Source organism: Balaenoptera ricei, chromosome X (assembly GCF_028023285.1).
Source record: "Balaenoptera ricei isolate mBalRic1 chromosome X, mBalRic1.hap2, whole genome shotgun sequence".
In the NCBI taxonomy this organism is placed as follows: Eukaryota; Metazoa; Chordata; class Mammalia; order Artiodactyla; family Balaenopteridae; genus Balaenoptera; species Balaenoptera ricei.
In genome coordinates, this window is record NC_082660.1 from 44,715,093 (window position 1) to 44,732,484 (window position 17,392).

The 17,392-nt window shown below is 39.1% G+C and overlaps 1 long non-coding RNA gene across 1 annotated transcript; it reads left to right on the forward strand.

Annotated features, from left to right (window-relative positions):
• The first annotated feature begins 4,104 nt into the window (after positions 1–4,104).
• Positions 4,105–10,481, forward strand: LOC132357954 (uncharacterized). The gene is made up of 4 exons (XR_009500367.1): positions 4,105–4,175; positions 4,729–4,822; positions 7,313–7,438; positions 10,420–10,481. It is a non-coding gene; the product is annotated as an uncharacterized LOC132357954 (long non-coding RNA).
• Positions 10,482–17,392: the final 6,911 nt, after the last annotated feature.

Below are 17,392 nucleotides of genomic sequence, written 5' to 3' on the forward strand. Positions count from 1 at the left end.
GGATTCCCTTTATATGTAGCTCAGAAGAAAACAGAACTGCTGTTTAGGCATAGGTACACCTGTGTTAAAACAGTCTTACAGAAAGCAAGGATTCTCACCTGCTTGATTGACAAAGTCTTAAAAATTTATTTAAAAAATAATCATACAGGGATTTCCATGGTGGCGCAGTGGTTAAGAATCGGCCTGCCAACGCAGGGGACACGGGTTCGAGCCCTGGTCCAGGAAGATCCCACATGCCACGGAGCAACTAAGCCCGTGTGCCACAACTACTGAGCCTGCGCTCTAGAGCCCATGCTCTGCAACAAGAGAAGCCACCGCAGTGAGAAGCCCGTGCACCGCACTGGGTCTTTGTTGCTGTGCGGGCTTTCTCTAGTTGCGCTCGCCAATGCAGCCAAAAATAAATAAATTAATTAATTAATTAATTTAAAAAAATCATACAGTAAAATTGACCTTGGGGGTTCTGTGAGTTTTAACCCATGTGTGGATTCATGTAACCACCACCACACTCAGGATACATGACTGTCCCATCACCCTACAGAACTCCCTTGTGCTGTCCCTTCATAGTCACACCTTCACACACAAATATGACCAACTGATATTTTACAAAGGTGTATCTATCCCTTTGCCAATACTACACTGTCTTGATTTTCGTAGCTTTATAGTAATTCTTAAAATCCATGTTAGTCCTCCAATTTTGTTCCTCCTTTCAAAATTATTTGGACAGTTGTAGTTCCTTTGTTTTTTCACATACATTTTATTCTTTTTTTTTTTAATTAAAAAAAATTTTTTTTGGCTGCCCTGCTCAGCTTGCAGTATCTTAGTTCCCCAATCAAGGATTGAACCTGGGCCCTCAGCAGTGAAAGAGCAGAGTCCTAACCACTGGACTGCCAGGGAATGTCCTCCACATACATTTTAGAATCAATTATTCTGTATTTACAAAAAAATTCCTACTGGGATTTTGATTGGAATTGCATTAAATCTAAAGATCAATTCGGGGACAATTGATGTCTTAACTACATTGAATCTGTCAACCCATGAACACTATATTCATTTATTTAGGTCTTCTTTTATTTCTTTCATCAGCTTCTTGTAGTTTTCAACATCCACAGATCCTGTACACGTTTTGTTAGATTTTTTGAGGAGCTGTTGTAAAACAGTATTGCATGTATGTTTTTAAATTTTGGTTTTGATTGTCCATTGCTAGTATAAAGAAATAAGCTTGATTTTTGTGTGTTGAACTTATATTCTGCAATGTTGCTAAATTTACTTATTAGCTCTAATATGTTTTTAATTAATTAATTAATTTTTGGCTGCGTTGGGTCTTCGTTGCTGCACGCGGGCTTTCTCTAGTTGTGGCGAGCGGGGGCTACTCTTCATTGTGGTGCGCGGGTTTCTCACTGCGGTGGCTTCTCTTGCTGTGGAGCACGGGCTCTAGGTGCACGGGCTTCAGTAGTTGTGGCCCATGGGCTCAGTAGTTGTGGCATGTGGGCTCTAGAGCACAGGCTCGGTAGTTGTGGTGCATGGGCTTAGTTGCTTCTCAGCATGTAGGATCTTCCCGGACCAGGGCTCGAACCCGTGTCCCCTGCATTGGCGGGAGGATTCTTAACCACTGTGCCACCAGGGAAGCCCTCTTCTTATTTTTAATCCCTATAACTCTTTCACTTCTGGTTTTCTGAAGGAAAAATTATATATGTTTTGTATAAAAATTATAGATGTTTTAGTATTTTCCCACAGGTCTGTTTATTTTTTTCGATCTCTTTTTTTCTGAGTTGTTCAGATTGACTAATTTCTATTGATCTATCTTCAAGTTCACTATTTTCTCATCCCCATTCTGCTATTGAATCCATGCAGTGAGAGTTTTATTTGGTTATCATATTTTTCACTTCTAAAATTTCCATTTGTTTCTTGAAATATTCCCTCTCTCTCTCTCTCTTTGCCAAGACTTCCTATCTTTACATTTATTTCAGAAGTGTTCATGACTGATTTGCTTATGTATTTTTTTTTTTTAACAATAGCTGCTTTAAAGACGTTGTCAGATAATCCTGGCATCTTAGTCTTTTCTGCATTGGTGTCTATTGATTGTCTTTCCCATGTGAGCTCAGATTTTCCTGTTTTTTCATATTTTGAGCAATTTTTTCACTTAAAAATTTTAATACAATTTTAAAGGTTATTTTCCATTTACAGTTATTACAAAATATTGGTCATATTCCCTGTGTTGTACAATACATTCTTGAGCCTATCTTGCACCCTACAGTTTGTACTTCCCACTCCTCCACCCCTATATTGCCCCCTCCCCCCACCGGTAACCACTAGTTTGTTCTCTGTATCTGTGAGTCTGCTCCTTTTTTGTCGTATTCACTAGTTCGTTGCATTTTTTAGATTCCACATATGAGTGATATCATACAGTATTTTTCTGTCTGACTTATTTCACTTAGCATAATGCCCTCCAAGTCCATCCATGTTGCTGCATTCTTTTTTATGGCTAAGCAGTATCCCACTGTATATATATCTCACATCCTCTTTATCCATTCATCTGTTGGGGGACACTTCGGTTGCTTCCATGTCTTGGCAATTGCACACAATGCTGCTATGAACACTGGTGTGCATGTATCTTTTCCAATTAATGTTTTTGTTTCTTTTGGGTATATACCCAGGAGTGGAATTGCTGGGTCATATGGTAGTTCTATTTTTAGTTTTTTGAGTATTCTGAGTAATTTTGAATCATATGCTGGACATTTTGCATATTAGGTTCTGAGACCTGGTCTTATGCAAATCCTACGGAGTATATTGTCATTTCGGTTTTAGCAGGCATTCTACTCATTTCACAGGCAGCGAAACGGAAAATGGTGGGCCACAAAGGGGAGAGGGGCAGTTGAAAGTCGCGAGAGGCTTGGGGGCGTTACTTGAGGTATCTGAACCCTGGAGGGACCGGAACTGCAAACGAGTACAGATCCGGGAGTTCTCTGTGGGGTCCCGTGGAGGGGCGGGGAAACCAGCCCACGCGGCACATGCGAGACGCAGTGCGCATGCTCAGGGCTGCACGCCTTCCCGTCGGCCCTTGTGCGGCGTGTGCAACGTGGTCAGGGTGCGGAGTTGCGCACATCGCTTTTCAGCGTCTCCGTTCTTTCTGCCTGGCTGAGACTCACCAGGTAGGTCCACAGGTCTGTCGTGCGTGGAGTTTAAGTGTGCGTGCGTGTGAGGGGGAGCCAGCGGGCTTCGGGCGGGTCAGGTGGTGCGATTTATGGCCTCTGAGGAGGAAGGCCCTCGAGGTCGTCGTCCTTCTCGCCACAGGCGGCACGGCCACCATAGCTCTCGTCCTGGTGGCAGGAAAGGGAGGGCGGTGGGCGGTGGAGGTCAGGGGGGTCAGATGAAGGTAGAGCGAGTCATGGCGGCGTTATTTGCGGTATCTGGGTCCTGGAGGCCCTGGAACTGCAGACAGAGCACAGAATCCGGAGTCGGCAATGGGGCCCGGGACATCGGGGCGGGGCGGGAGGTAAAGGAAAGGCCTAGAAAACCTAGGACCGCTGTGGGGTTGTAACTGCATCCCGAGATTTGTAGTGCCCCGAACAGGGTGCCAAGGAAGGAGAGTGCCTCATAAGAGTCTTTACTGCAGCCGCCCAACTCTGCAAGTGCAAAAATAGCTGTAGACAATATGTGAACGAGTGAGTGTGGCTTTGTGTTCCAATAAAATTTTATTGGGGTGGGGGGAAGGGCTTGGTAAACGAGAGCGTGACGAAAGCAATAGTCACTCGAGTTTTAAATTTCCAGTAGTATTTCACTAAATGTCTCCATAATGGTGAATCAAGTTGTGAATCCAAAACTCATCAGAAATGTGTTCTTGTCTTTTACCATGTGTTTTAAGGCGATTTTTCTGTCAGCTTGGCCATGACATAAACAATTGCTTTTGTAAGTTGCCAGATTTGGTGTGATTGGAAAGCACACACAATTAAATTACCTTGAGACTTATTTTGAAAATGTGTTCAATATTACAAAAATAGTATACATCATCATTTGGCCACAGAAGTGTTCAAATATAATTATCCTCTTAAGTGCATTTTCCAAATGACAATATTCTGTTTTCAGTGGGAAATATGAGTCGGAGAATAAAGTCAACATACAGACCTAAAGAAAGAGGTTATGATCAAGGCTTTCCCAGGGCAGTTGCGCCTGTGGTTGTAAGTGTTTTAACATTTGATGTTTTTTATTAGTAGAAATTAATTTTTGTGAAAATGTTGTTGAACTAATATAGATACAGTGATAAAGGTCTTCCATGTGATAAGGAACATTGAGCCAGGAGGATTACATTCTGGTGTTGCCTGGATGAATGCTGTTATGTTCCTGGGGAATTTGACTGATGACTTCCTTCTCATGCTTATTAACAGATTGCACACAGCCATCCCGACATAGATTAAAATAGCTTCCAAAGTCCTTGTGGGTAACTGTTTTCTTGGAGTAGCCTGTCTGTGGGAAGAGTAACTTTATTAAGAATAAGTATGCTGGGAGCTCGAGACTTTTTAGGGCATGAGCCACCTCATCTCCTTGCATGGCCCTGCAATACAACATTCTCTGCTCCAAAAAAAAAAAAAAAAAAAGAATAAGTGTACTGAATAGTATTGGAAAAATGTCTTTAGATTTATTTATGATCAAATGTATCTTTGTATTTTGTATATTTATATTGTTGACGTGTGTTAGTAACAAAACTTTTCATTTGCACACACACACCCATAGTTCCAGCAGCCTCAACGAGAGAAGCCACTAACTGAAACTCAGGACATTACACCTGGTCAAGAGAAAAAGGATGAAGGAGCATCTTCAGTTCAAGGTGAAGGGAAAAGGAAGAAGAATGCCTGTTGGGTGTGTGTATGTGTGTGTGTGTGTGTGTGATGTCTCACGCATTATGATATACCAGTAAGAGAAGGAAAGAAAACAATAGAAAGGGATCTCAAACATGGCCTGACAATTGGCTGGAGAAGTGAAGAGAGTATAATTTGCAGCTTAGGGCAATCCCTCACTATAATAAATTTTCCCCATTTTATGAATGAGAAAATTGAGGCTAAAGGATTGGGTTTATCAAAGAGCACTTGGCTTTTGAATACAAAATCTGTATTTCACTCCAAAGTTTGTGTCTTCCTACCATGAATGTTGCTGTAAAAAAGGTGAATGATTTTGCTCAAAACTCAAATGTCTGTACTGTAATGTAGTTCAGTATTGCCCCCAGTTCAATGTGGTAGGATAGAGGCTCCAGAAATGAGTCATGCATGATGGCCATTGTTTCTGTAATTGATATTTTTACATGGTAAGTTTGATGAAAGCTGGATAGTTCAGGATACTGGCATACAGGTAGCTGGTTTAGTATGATTTTTTTTAAAGTGGTTTTCAAAAGGTGGTTAAATCCTTCTATGGTTAGGAAAATCAAAAGATTAATTATTCTAAGATTAACATGAGACAGACATTATTTCTCCTGGATATATATAGTATTTTGAAGCAAAACATTTACATAACTCAGGCCACTGTTAAAGGTTTGTAGAATATGACTGGCAACAATGCCCTTTCATTTCTTTCTACCCCATTTCCTTTATTCTCATTGTATATTTGACTGTTATTCATAAATAATTTTACTGTTATTTTGGTTATTTTTTTAATTTAAAAGTAAAATAATTTTACTCTGTTTTACATGGGATTTATTTATGGAAAGTTACATATAGGACCTTTGGACCTAAATATAACTTTTGTTTATTTTAACAAAGTAAGTTTCTGGCTACCCCAGTAGAGGGTGGGTGTCACACTATAAGATTTGTCATGGGCCTGCAAATCCACTGAGCTAACCCTTCAGAAGATTACATTTTAATTGTAATTGAAATCCTATGCATGGTATAGACTTCAGGCTTTGTAAATAGCTGATGCTCACTGCTTTTAGTACACTATAGCAAAATACAGAAATTATACATTTATTATGGTTTATTCTTAGACCATTTAAAATAAAGGTTTCATAATACAGGAAAACAAATATGTAAAGTCCATTCCTAGTTTCTGCTAATGATGCAAAAATAACCCCTTACTGAGCTGTACACTTAAAAATGGTTAAGATGGTAAGTTTTATGTTAATGTGTTTTTTAAAAAAAAATTTTTTTTTTTTGGCCATGTGGCTTGTGGGATCTTAGTTCTCTGACCAGGGATTGAACCTGGGCTCTCGGCAGTGAAAGCACAGAGTCCTAACTACTGGACCACCAGGGAATTCACTGTTACGTGTTTTTTTTTTTTTTTTTTGTTACGTGTTTTTAAACCACAGTTAAAAATAAGATAACTCTTGTCTTCCTGAAGTACAATGTAGTTGTCATGTATTCTCTTTAATTTTTACTTTATATTTCTAAAAACATAAAATTTACAGAAAATTTGGAAGAATAGTACAATTAACTCATATACTTTTCACCTAGATTCACCGATTGTTAATAGTTTTTACCACATTGGTTTCATATCCTCTTCCCTTCCCCCCTATATATATACACACACACACATACACACTTACTGATATGTTTGCTATTATTACTACTGAGTCATTTAGATAAAGGTTCAACTATTATGATCCTTTACCCTAAGTACATTAGTGTATATATAGCCTGAGAACAAAGAAAAAGTCATTCTCTTGGCTAATCACCGTACAATTATCAAAATCAGGAAATTTGACAATGAGAATATGCAATCATTAAATACACAGTGTATATTCAAATTTCCCCAGTTGTCCCGATAATTTCCTTTATAGAATTTTTTTTGATCCAGAGTTCAGTCCAGGATCATGCATTGCATTTAGTTGTCAAGTCTGTTTAGTTTTCTGGCATTCATGACACTGACGTTTTTGAAGAGGACATACCAGTTGGTTTGCAAAATGTTAATCAGTTTGAGGTATTTTTTAAGACTTTTTCCCCACTCAACATTTATTGTTGTCTGCTCATGCCATGTAATATGCTAAGTACTAATAAGAGACATGGTTTCAACCTTGAGCTCACAATCTAGTCGGAGAGACCCAAACAAATCACTGATAAGTACAGTCACAAGTACAATATGGATAAGTACAAAGGGAGCGCCTAATTTGTCTGAGGGCAGTCTTGGGAAAGGAAGAGGGTAATAAAACCCTGTTTTCCTAGTTTCTGGTAACAGACTCCTGAAATAATGCTCTTGTGATTCTCATGCATCACATTTATTACCACACTAGTCTAAGGCTTTTACTTCACAACACTGAAGGAGTGAATATTATCATTCCCTTATTCATATCTCAAGTTTTACTTCCTAAATTGATAAACTTTTTATTTGCAAGGGCTTGCCCTGGAAGCTAATCAACAGGAACTGGCTCAGCCAAAGACTGGGTGTGGGTGTGGAGGTGGTTCTGATGTCAAGGGGAAGAGACTGCCAAATCCAGAGCCCATTGAAGAGCCGGAAGCAGGTATGTTATCTATTAAGCATGCAAATTATAGGGTGTCAGTTTTCCACAGTATTATATTTTTAATAATATAAAGATAACATTACTGTTGCTTTAATAACAGAGTTCATATATAAAGATGATTTGAAATGTAGTTCAGACCTTAACTATCAGGTATAGAAACAAATTGGGTCAAAGCCATATTGAATTATAGAATGAGAGCATTTTCTTACTTTTAAGTATAAGCCCTTTAACCAACAGTTAATAATCGTCAGATGCTTTTATAGAGATCTGCATTTAACAAATGTGTAATGCATTTGTAACACACATCAGTTTGTATGAAATATGCTGAAGCGCTGAAGTAGGTTCTAGTACCAGCTCTAACATAATTTGTGTGACTCCGGGCAAATCCCTTAACTTCTAAACCCATCTTTGCTCTTATAAAAATAGTGACTTCAAATCAGATATTTAAAAATTATTTTCAATTCTCATTTTTACTTACTCTGGTTCTGTTGCATAGAATACAAAGATAAGCTGCTTTATGTGATTCTGTTTATCATAAATCGTCAAATCCTGACCTGAGTCAAATTACATTTGAATTGAGGTTTCATCACTACTAAGAAAATGAACTAACACTTTGCTTGATATTTGTTTTTCTGTTGGAGTTCTGAATGCCTGTCCTCAGATTCTGTTGAATTCTGAATTCTCTGGCTCTTAAAGAACAATTCCATTTTATTTTTTCTTCCAGCTTCATTGGTGTATAATTGACAAAAATGTGAACAATTGCATTTTAAATCCTTCCCCGAATGAAGCCTCAGATGACTGAATAATAAAATATCAAGAGACAGTCTCGTTTCTGGTCTCTGTGGCTGATCAAGTAGAGAGTGCATGTAGTCAGTGATGCTCAAGGTGACTGTTAGTAAGATACCTGTGCTGAGCACGCTCCCTGTCCCCACAGTCAGTCTTAGTGAGCTACTGTTCCTAATAACATGTGGACAGCATGATACAGTCACCTCTAACCATGTCAAATGCATGAAGATTTTGCACCTTGAGGCATCAAATTGGTAAGACTGAATTTCAAAGACCATAACTGAAGTACTTCCTGAGTAATCAGTTTAAGTGTGTTTTACATGTGTGTTTTCCAAATTACTGACCATTAATCACACAGCTTCTGAATTTAAAGGAAGCACTTGATGTTTAGAGAAGGAATTACCCTGCATTAGTCTTCTAAATATTTTCACTTTACATTCCTGGCCCATTCCAGACTCTTTACGTTAAAAGATAGTTTTCAGGCTACTTTCAGGAACCTATTGAACATGGCTAAAATATACTCATAGGAAGATCATAGCCTTAAATATATATGCTATTTAAAAAAATAATAAAAGTACATGAGTATCCAATATAAAAAAATAATAAAAAGGCAACAAAATAAATCTAAGGGAAAAGGAAGGGGATTCATAATAAAAGACAGGTATGAATCATTAGGAAAAGGAAAAATAATACAACTAATAAATCAATGAGATTGCTCTTATAGAAAATATTTGTGAGTGGAAGATCCACTAGTTTAAATAATCTTGCAGAAAACAGACAAAAGGCTAAGTATACACAATACAGTGGAATATTACTCAGCCATAAAAAGAAACGAAATTGAGTTATTTGTAGTGAGGTGGATGGACCTAGAGTCTGTCATACAGAGCGAAGTAAGTCAGAAAGAGAAAAACAAATACTGTATGCTAACACATATATATGGAATCTAAGAAGAAGAAAAAAAAAGGCCATGAAGACCCAGGGGCAAGATGGGAATAAAAACGCAGACCTACTAGAGAATGGACTTGAGCATACGGGGAGGGGGACGGGTAAGCTGGGACAAAGTGAGAGAGTGGTAGTGTATATATGGACATATATACACTACCAAACGCAAAATAGATAGCTAGTGGGAAGCAGCCGCATAGCACAGGGAGATCAGCTCGGTGCTTTGTGACCAGCTAGAAGGGTGGGATAGGGAGCGTGGGAGGGAGGGAGACGCAAGAGGGAAGAGATATGGGGATATATGTATATGTATAACTGATTCACTTTGTTATAAAGCAGAAACTAACACAACATTGTAAAGCAAGTCAATACAAATGTTAATAAATAAATATACAGTGAAAAAAAAAAAGACACTAACAGATATTGACTATATTATCTACCTGTCTATCTAGATACTTGGCTCTCCAGGTTTTTTTCCTTTCTCTCCACCCCGCTTCTGTCCTTTTTTTTCTTCCGGACTGTGAGACATGGCACTATTTTCCTTCACAATGTGATGTTACTTTTGATGGTAATGGCTTAAAACTAGTGTAACCATATAATTTATTATACAAACTGGAATGCTTTTAGGTGTGTAGAGAGTCACTACTCATAATTATAGCAGGAGTATGGATGAAAACAGGGACAAATGGTTCACCTACTACTATGTAAGGGCTAAACTGGCTCATAGAAAGTTTTGTACTTTTCCACAGTAGAGCCAAAACAAATGCAATACTAGCCTTTCTGTTTTCCATTTAAGTAATTCTAAGTGTGACATTACTGTTTTAGATATCCTATATTAAGAATATTTTTTTCAAGTCAAAACGTTTAAATGAACTTTTAAAAAGTTTCTTTTGTTTCTTAGGTTTTTTATTTGTTGTTTGGTTGGATTTTTACTAAAAGTATAAAAAAATGTTGCTTTCTACCTAAAACTACCTCTGAATGGAAGCATTGGGTTTAATCAGTTCTGAACTTGAACAGTCTCTTTGTTTCTCTGTACCACTAGAAAGAGTGGTGTGTTTACAAATATTGTTAATGTGCCTGAAAGTCTACCTTCAAAGTCGCTACAGAGGTTTAACTGTATATAAGCCAAGGGTCACCCTTAGGGTTCTGGGTTTAGTCCATTTTATAAAACTAAGACCGTAGTGTCCTCTGTATCCCTTTAGCGTCATCTGAATAAAGTTCTAACTAATATTCCCAAATGTTATGTTATCTTACAGGTGAAGGGCAACCACAGGTTTAAATGAAGACAAACTGTAACCATGCAGGCTGCTCTTGTGTTGGAAACATGACTTGTTCAAATTCTCTCAGTAAAGTTTTGCAGTTTTGTCCAAAGAAGTCTTGTGTGTCTTTTGTTCAATTTATTCCTAGGTATTTGATGCTATTGAAAATTGTACCTTTTTTTGGAAATTTTATATTTTGTTTAATCTGGTATATAGAGACCTAATTTTTGTGTATTCTTTTTTCTACCCAGCAACCTTGCTAAAATATGCTTATTAAGCCCTAAAGTTTATCTTTAGATCCTTTTCAGTGTTCAACATACATAATCATATCATCTTTGAATACTAATAAGTTTTGTTCCTGCCATTTTAAACATTATAGCTTTTATTTCCTTTTCTCATTTTAAAGCATTAGATAGACCCACCCAGGAAAATAATGTTGAACAGAACTGGTGATAGTGGACATCCTTGTTTTTCCCTGATGAGAAATGGAAAATTTTCAATATTTCACCATGGTGTTTACTGTGCTTTTCTTTTGGTAGATATACTTTATCATTCTATTCTATTATTAGTTTGCTTAGACTATTCATCTTGATTACATGTTGAATTTCACCAAACACTTAAAGTGCACTTATTGAGATGATCATAAGATTTTCCCCTCTATTAATATGTTGATGGGTTGAATTAAATGGATAAGTTTCTATGTTTAAGCCAACTTTATATTCCTAAAATAAACACAGTTTGGTCATGAGTAATCTATGTCCTAATAATTTGTTTAGGATTATGTGTGTCCTCATGAGTGACACTAGCCTATACTTTTATTTCATGTACTCTCTTTCTTTGACTTTGGTATCAAGGTTATGCTAGCTTCATACAATGAGCTGGGATGTAAAACCTCTTCTTCTATTCTCTAGAGCTTCAAGGTTGTGAGTAATGTAGGGCCAGGCTCTCCTGTGATCAGCTGTTTCCGAATTGCCTTTCTCGTTGAAGATAGGACTTTACTTAAAAGGTAGAGACAGAAGGGGCAGCTCCAGGTTGCCATCCCTTCAAACTTTGTGAGGTGCCCATCTTCCCTGCAAGATACCTCTAATGATGCTGTCACTCTGAAAGCTACCTGCTCCTGTTTCTATGCTGATACCAAACTCCTCTACACAGAAAGTTAAAAGTCACGGCTCTGTTAACTTGCCTAGATGATTTTGATCTGTCCTGTATGGTCACGAATGGCTGACCAACCCTGGAGCTATGTAAAATTATGACCATAGCTTCATTTATTGAGTTCTTTTATCTAATAATGATAGGATTTACTATAAAAACTCACAGAGTATGCACTGTTAGCCATTTTTGTGTGCTAGATTCTGTACATGTATGACCTCATCAGATCCTCACAAAGGAAGTCAAGAGTTTTCACAAAATTGAGAATCTCTGACTCCAGTAAAAAGCAGATTGGGGGTTCGAGTTCTGAGTTCAAAACCCTTGCTCTTTTCTCAGAGTAGAAGCTCCTGAAGTGTTGAGTACAGTACTGATGGTGTATATAATGACTTCAGTTATAATCTGATGTTTTTAACAGATTTAATATAAATTTAAAAAATATATAAAATTGTTTGACTTAAAAGGCTTTGTTCTTCTCTTGAAGGAAGGGTTTCCCAGTATGTGAAACACAGACCACATACTGCAGATGAAGCGTTGCCCCAGATGGTATTCCAGACGAAATCATTGATACTAAAAACAAACATTTAAAAATAGTAACATGCTTATCTTATAGTGCTACAGAAAAATATAACTAGAACACTAAACCTTTTGGGGACAGTTTGTGGAGAGACAGAGAAAAAAACTTATGCCACAAGCCTCATGGCAAAATGCCACAACATCCCCTGCAAACACACCTATCCTTCCAAGTTATTCAGAGGTGGGGAGGGAGCAGCCACAAATCTCTTATTTCCTCTGCAAAATCCTCCACTGGCTTGACAGTCACAGATCACACTCAGAAGCCCCCAACTGCCTGATTCCAGCCTTATACCCCTATTAATATATACGAGAGCAAGTTACATCTCTGAGCTCGCATTTTTACCTTAACACCCCAAAAAAACAGTTCTGAAGAAAAGACCCTGCTCAGAATCCATCCTGCTTAAGGAATAATAAATGCAATTATTTCTCCCTCTTAATACAGGTTTAAAGATACTTCCTCACCCAAAAGGACTGAAAATCTATGGTTCAAATAAAAAGACTAAACGTAGGGTATCCCAATTTGCTACAAAATATGTGAGAAGTCCCTAGGCTGTAGAGTTGGATGAAAGGATTAGAATGTAAGTAGAAGAGGGAAAGGGAGCAGGGCAACTGGCTGAGGCCAAACGACTTGGGTCCTACTTACTCTGTCTGCTTACAGGCCATGGCATGAAATAGCCATTGGTTTCGATCCTGCCTCTGACACGCACTGTGTGATGGTGGGAAAGGTATCTAGCCCGTTTGTATATGGGAAGGCTTTAGCGAATTAGCCAATGCAGCCCCTGGGGGCTGATATGAGAAAGTAGCAGTGACCAAGTTTCATTATAAATATAAAAGTGGGCTATACACTGGTACTAGTTGATTCTGGCAAGAGTGTGGGGTAAAGGGCACAAGCTCCCTGTGCCAGAGATTCCCAAGATCACCCTCAGGCTTGATGATCTGCTAGAAGGACTCACAGGACTCAGAAGCTGTTATACTCCTGGTTTGGTTTATTACAGTGAAAGGATACAGATTAGAATCAGCAAAGGGAAAAGGTGTATGGGATGGAGGCCAGGAGAAACCAGGTGCAAGATTCCTTTCCCAGGGGTCCCTTCCCAGTAGAGTTGCATGGGGACATGCTTGTATATTCTCCTAGCAATGGTGTGGGACAATACATGTGAAATGTTGTCAACCAGGGACGGTCATCTGAGCCTTGGTGTCCATGTTTTTTTGGGGGAGTCAGTCGCATAGGCATGCAGAGTTCATGTGACTGATCTCAGTTACTCAGACCATATCTCCCCAGAGCAAAACCAGACATTCATCATAAATCACATTGTTAGGATAAACTTATTTGATCCTGCTGGTACAGCATGGCCCAAGGTCTCAAACATGCAGAAACTCTTATCAGGCAAAATATTCGAAGGGCTCAGAAGTTATCTTTCAGGAGCCATCCAAGGGCCAATCCCGGAGGCAGACTTTTCTTTGGTATGTGCAGGATTTGAGCAACCCAGGCCCACTGAGGTAACCCTTTCCTGCACATCCCCCTCTAAGAGAACAGAAGTTTGCAAAGAGATATTTCCTATGATCTCTTGTTTATAATGTATTATTTCCAATAACCAAATGCTGGTTTAATAATGGTGTAGGGAGGAAAAATATCTTTTTTCTCTACCCTTCGAAGTTCTTGGCTGGGGCTGCTGTAACAAAAGACAGATAACAAGAGAAAAGCATATTAATTTGTTTAATATAAGTTTTACAAGACCCGAAGAAGTGGTTAAACCTGAGCGTTTTATGCTAGATTTGATGAAGAGTGGGAAGTCCTGGAAAAATGTGATAAGATAAAAAAGAATGTGAGCCGAGTGTAATAAACTAGGGGAAACATCAAGGCCTGTCTGTTCAGATTCTTGTCAGTGTCCCTGTGTCTTTGGAGATAAGGATGCTCCTTTCCTCTGGGTAGAGGGAGGGCACCTCTCACATGAGGGTCTTATGACCTATTTCAGAGAAAGGTCAGAAAATCCTGCCTGTACCTGCCGCTTCTTAAATTCCTTCAGCTGGAAATATTCAACATGTCAAGGTGCCATATTTTGGGGTAGCGTGTCCTGAACTTCATCATCCTCTAAACTTGATTATCTAGTGTCGTCATCACTCAGACAAAACCCCCCAATCAACCAAGCCAAACCGAACCAAACCAAACCCAAAACCAAAGACAAAAAAGTCTTGTCTGAGCCCCTGCTGGGAATCAAACTCCTTGCTCTGGGCTAGGCAGGCTCTGAGGACATAGGAGTGATTGATTCAGGCAGGATATAAGTTCTCAAAGAGCTCAGAGTTAATGAGCAGAGAACCATCCAGAAGATAATGATTGATAGAACAAGTATGATGAGAGCCATGGCAGGGGAGAGCCAGGGGGTGCTCAGAATACAGAGGACAGCCCTGTAACCCAGGTGGTCAGGAATGGCTTCTCCCAGGGGGTGATGTGAGAGTGCTCTAGGTACTGCTTCACTATAAGTACATTTCAATCTCTCTGTTACTACCCTTTTAAAAAAAAAAAACCTCACTGCTCTGTTACCCTCATTTTATAGGTCAAGTAATGGAAGATAAGAGAAGATAAGTATCTTGTTCAAGGTCAAATCACTAGCCCCCAGTGCAGCTAGTTTTCAACCCAGGACTCTTAGAACCCCTATGTGCTTCTCATTATAACCATCTATTTGCTTTCAGTATTGTCTTCTGTCTTAATTCACATTCACCATACATATGTTTCTTTGCTCTGCTTGTCCCATGAATTCTTTCTCTTTAATTCATCTGGAGTTTATTTATTTATTTATTTTTACAGCTTTAGTGCCAAACCACCAAAATATTTTTCAAACTGGCTGTAAAATTTTGCATTCTCACCAGCGGTGTATGAGGGTTGCTTCACATCCTCATTAACTCTTGGGATGGTCAGTCTTTTTAATTTTAGCCATTCTAAAAGGAGTGCGTGGCATCTCCTTGTGGTTTGAATTTGCATTTCAACATGTTGAGCCTATTTTCATGTGCTAATTTTTCATCCACATTTATTCTTGTCTGTTCACATTTCTTGTACATGTTTTATTGGGTTGTCTTTTTTTTTGGCTGCATTGGTCTTCCTTGCTGTGTGCAGGCTTTCTCTAGTTGCAGTGAGCGGGGGCTACTCTTCGTTGCAGTGCGTGGGCTTCTCATTGCGGTGGCTTCTCTTGTTGCGGAGCATGGGCTCTAGGTGAGTGGGCTTCAGTAGTTGTAGCACGCGGGCTCAGTAGTTGCGGTACACGGGCTCTAGGGCACATGGGCTTCAGTAGTTGTGGCACATGGGCTCTAGAGCGCAGGCTCAGTAGTTGTGGGCACACGGGCTTAGTTGCTCTGCAGCATGTGGGATCTTCCTGAACCAGGGATCGAACCCATGTCCCCTGCCTTGGCAGGCGGATTCTTAACCACTGTGCCACCAGGGACGTCCCTGGGTTGTCTTCTCTTTTTTTTTGGATCTACTATTTATTTTTATTTTTACTTGGTATTCTGAAATTTTACAGTAATATCCCTTTGTCTAAGTCGTTATTCATTTGTGTTGGATACACATGGCCTTCATTTCTAAGGCACATTCTTGCATTATTTCTTTGATACTTTTCTCTGCCTTTTCCTCTGTTCTCAGTATCTAAGTATCTGGAAAGTTTTAAAATCTAATTCTAGATCACCTTTATTAAGACTTAAAAAAATTGTTTCACTCCTTTTGTCTGTTTATTCAACTTTCTGGAAGATTTGCTCAACTTGTTTTTTCAAGCCTTCCATTGAATGTTTCATATTAGCTGCCTGATTTCCAGGAGGTTTTTTGGAAATCTATTTTTTTTCACTTCAATAAAAAATTTAAAAACACAAAAAACAAAAAAAAATCTACTTTTTGGGAATTCCCTGGTGGTACAGTGGTTAGGACTCCACGCTTCCACTGCAGGGGGCATGGGTTCCATCCCTGGTTGGGGAACTAAGATCCTGCAAGCCTCACAGTGTGGCCAAAAAAAAATGTACTTTTCTACTTTTTCTTAATTAATGGGTGATTAAAATATAAACATACACTTAATCCAATTAAGGTCTCTTTATTGAGTTCTGAAACCAATATTACGGCAAATTCCTACAAAATCTTGGAAATTCATTTTTTTCCCTTCCCAATGGAAGAGTTTACAGAGCACTGAAGTTGTGTGTTGCCCATAGACTTACAAACCCTGGTGTCCCCTAGCCTTGACAATAACCTTTTGTAAAGGACAAAAGATGGCCCATGGGAGCAGAAATTCTTAGGTTGTACCAACTTTGGAGTGTTTTCAATGAGCTGAAAGCCAGGGAAAACTGGCTGATGTTTGCTCTTTCCCCCAAGTCACCTGATGACTGTCTTTGATTCAGAAATATAGGTGAAGAGGCACTCAAAGGATGACGGAAAATGCAGGGAATGAGGGAATGTAGGGAGTTGTTTTTTGTTTTTGTTTTTTTTCTTATGGAAGAAGATAAATCCCTGACATCTGGTCAGTTTAGACTCAAGTTTACGCATTAAAGGTGTTTGGAAATCTCTTATTATTGCTCAGGCTTTGGATCACAGACCTTTGTCAGGAACTGTGTGGCTGGGTCAGAAGTCATGCTGAAGACTGGTGTCAGCCCCCCTCAGCCAGGGCTCCTTAGAGAAAAGATACTTATCTAGGCCCCAGGTAAGGCTTATAGTTGCACAAATTGGTCTATGTCATAGGGACAAAGGCCTCAGGATGACCAGAGACCACCAGATGTGTCTGCTGGGAATCATGAGGCTGAGAATCCGGTGATGAATTCCCCAAAGAGGCACCAGCCCCTCCAGGCTGCTCAGCTCAGGTCGGTCAGGGTCTTGGGCACCTGGAATTCCAGTACTTGCAGGACAAGCATTTGCAGCAGTTGCGGGTAAGCAGCCTCCCCCTCCTGCACGAAACATTCTGCTTTGGGGTCCTGGTAACAACCATTGCTTCATTCAAACAATTATTTTATTTACTTAAAAATTGCGGTTAAAGATACATAACACAAGTTTTACCTTTTAAACCATTTTTAAGTGTACAGTTCTGTGGCATTAAGTACATTTACATTTCTGTGAATGATCACTATCATCCATCTCCAAAACTCTTCATTTTGCAAAACTGAAACCCTGTACCCATTACACATGACCTCCCCATTTCCCCCTGTCTCTCTTTCACTCCTGATATTGGTAATTTGTCTCCTCTTTGATTTTTGTTTGTTTGTGTTTTTGGTCAGTCTGGCTAGA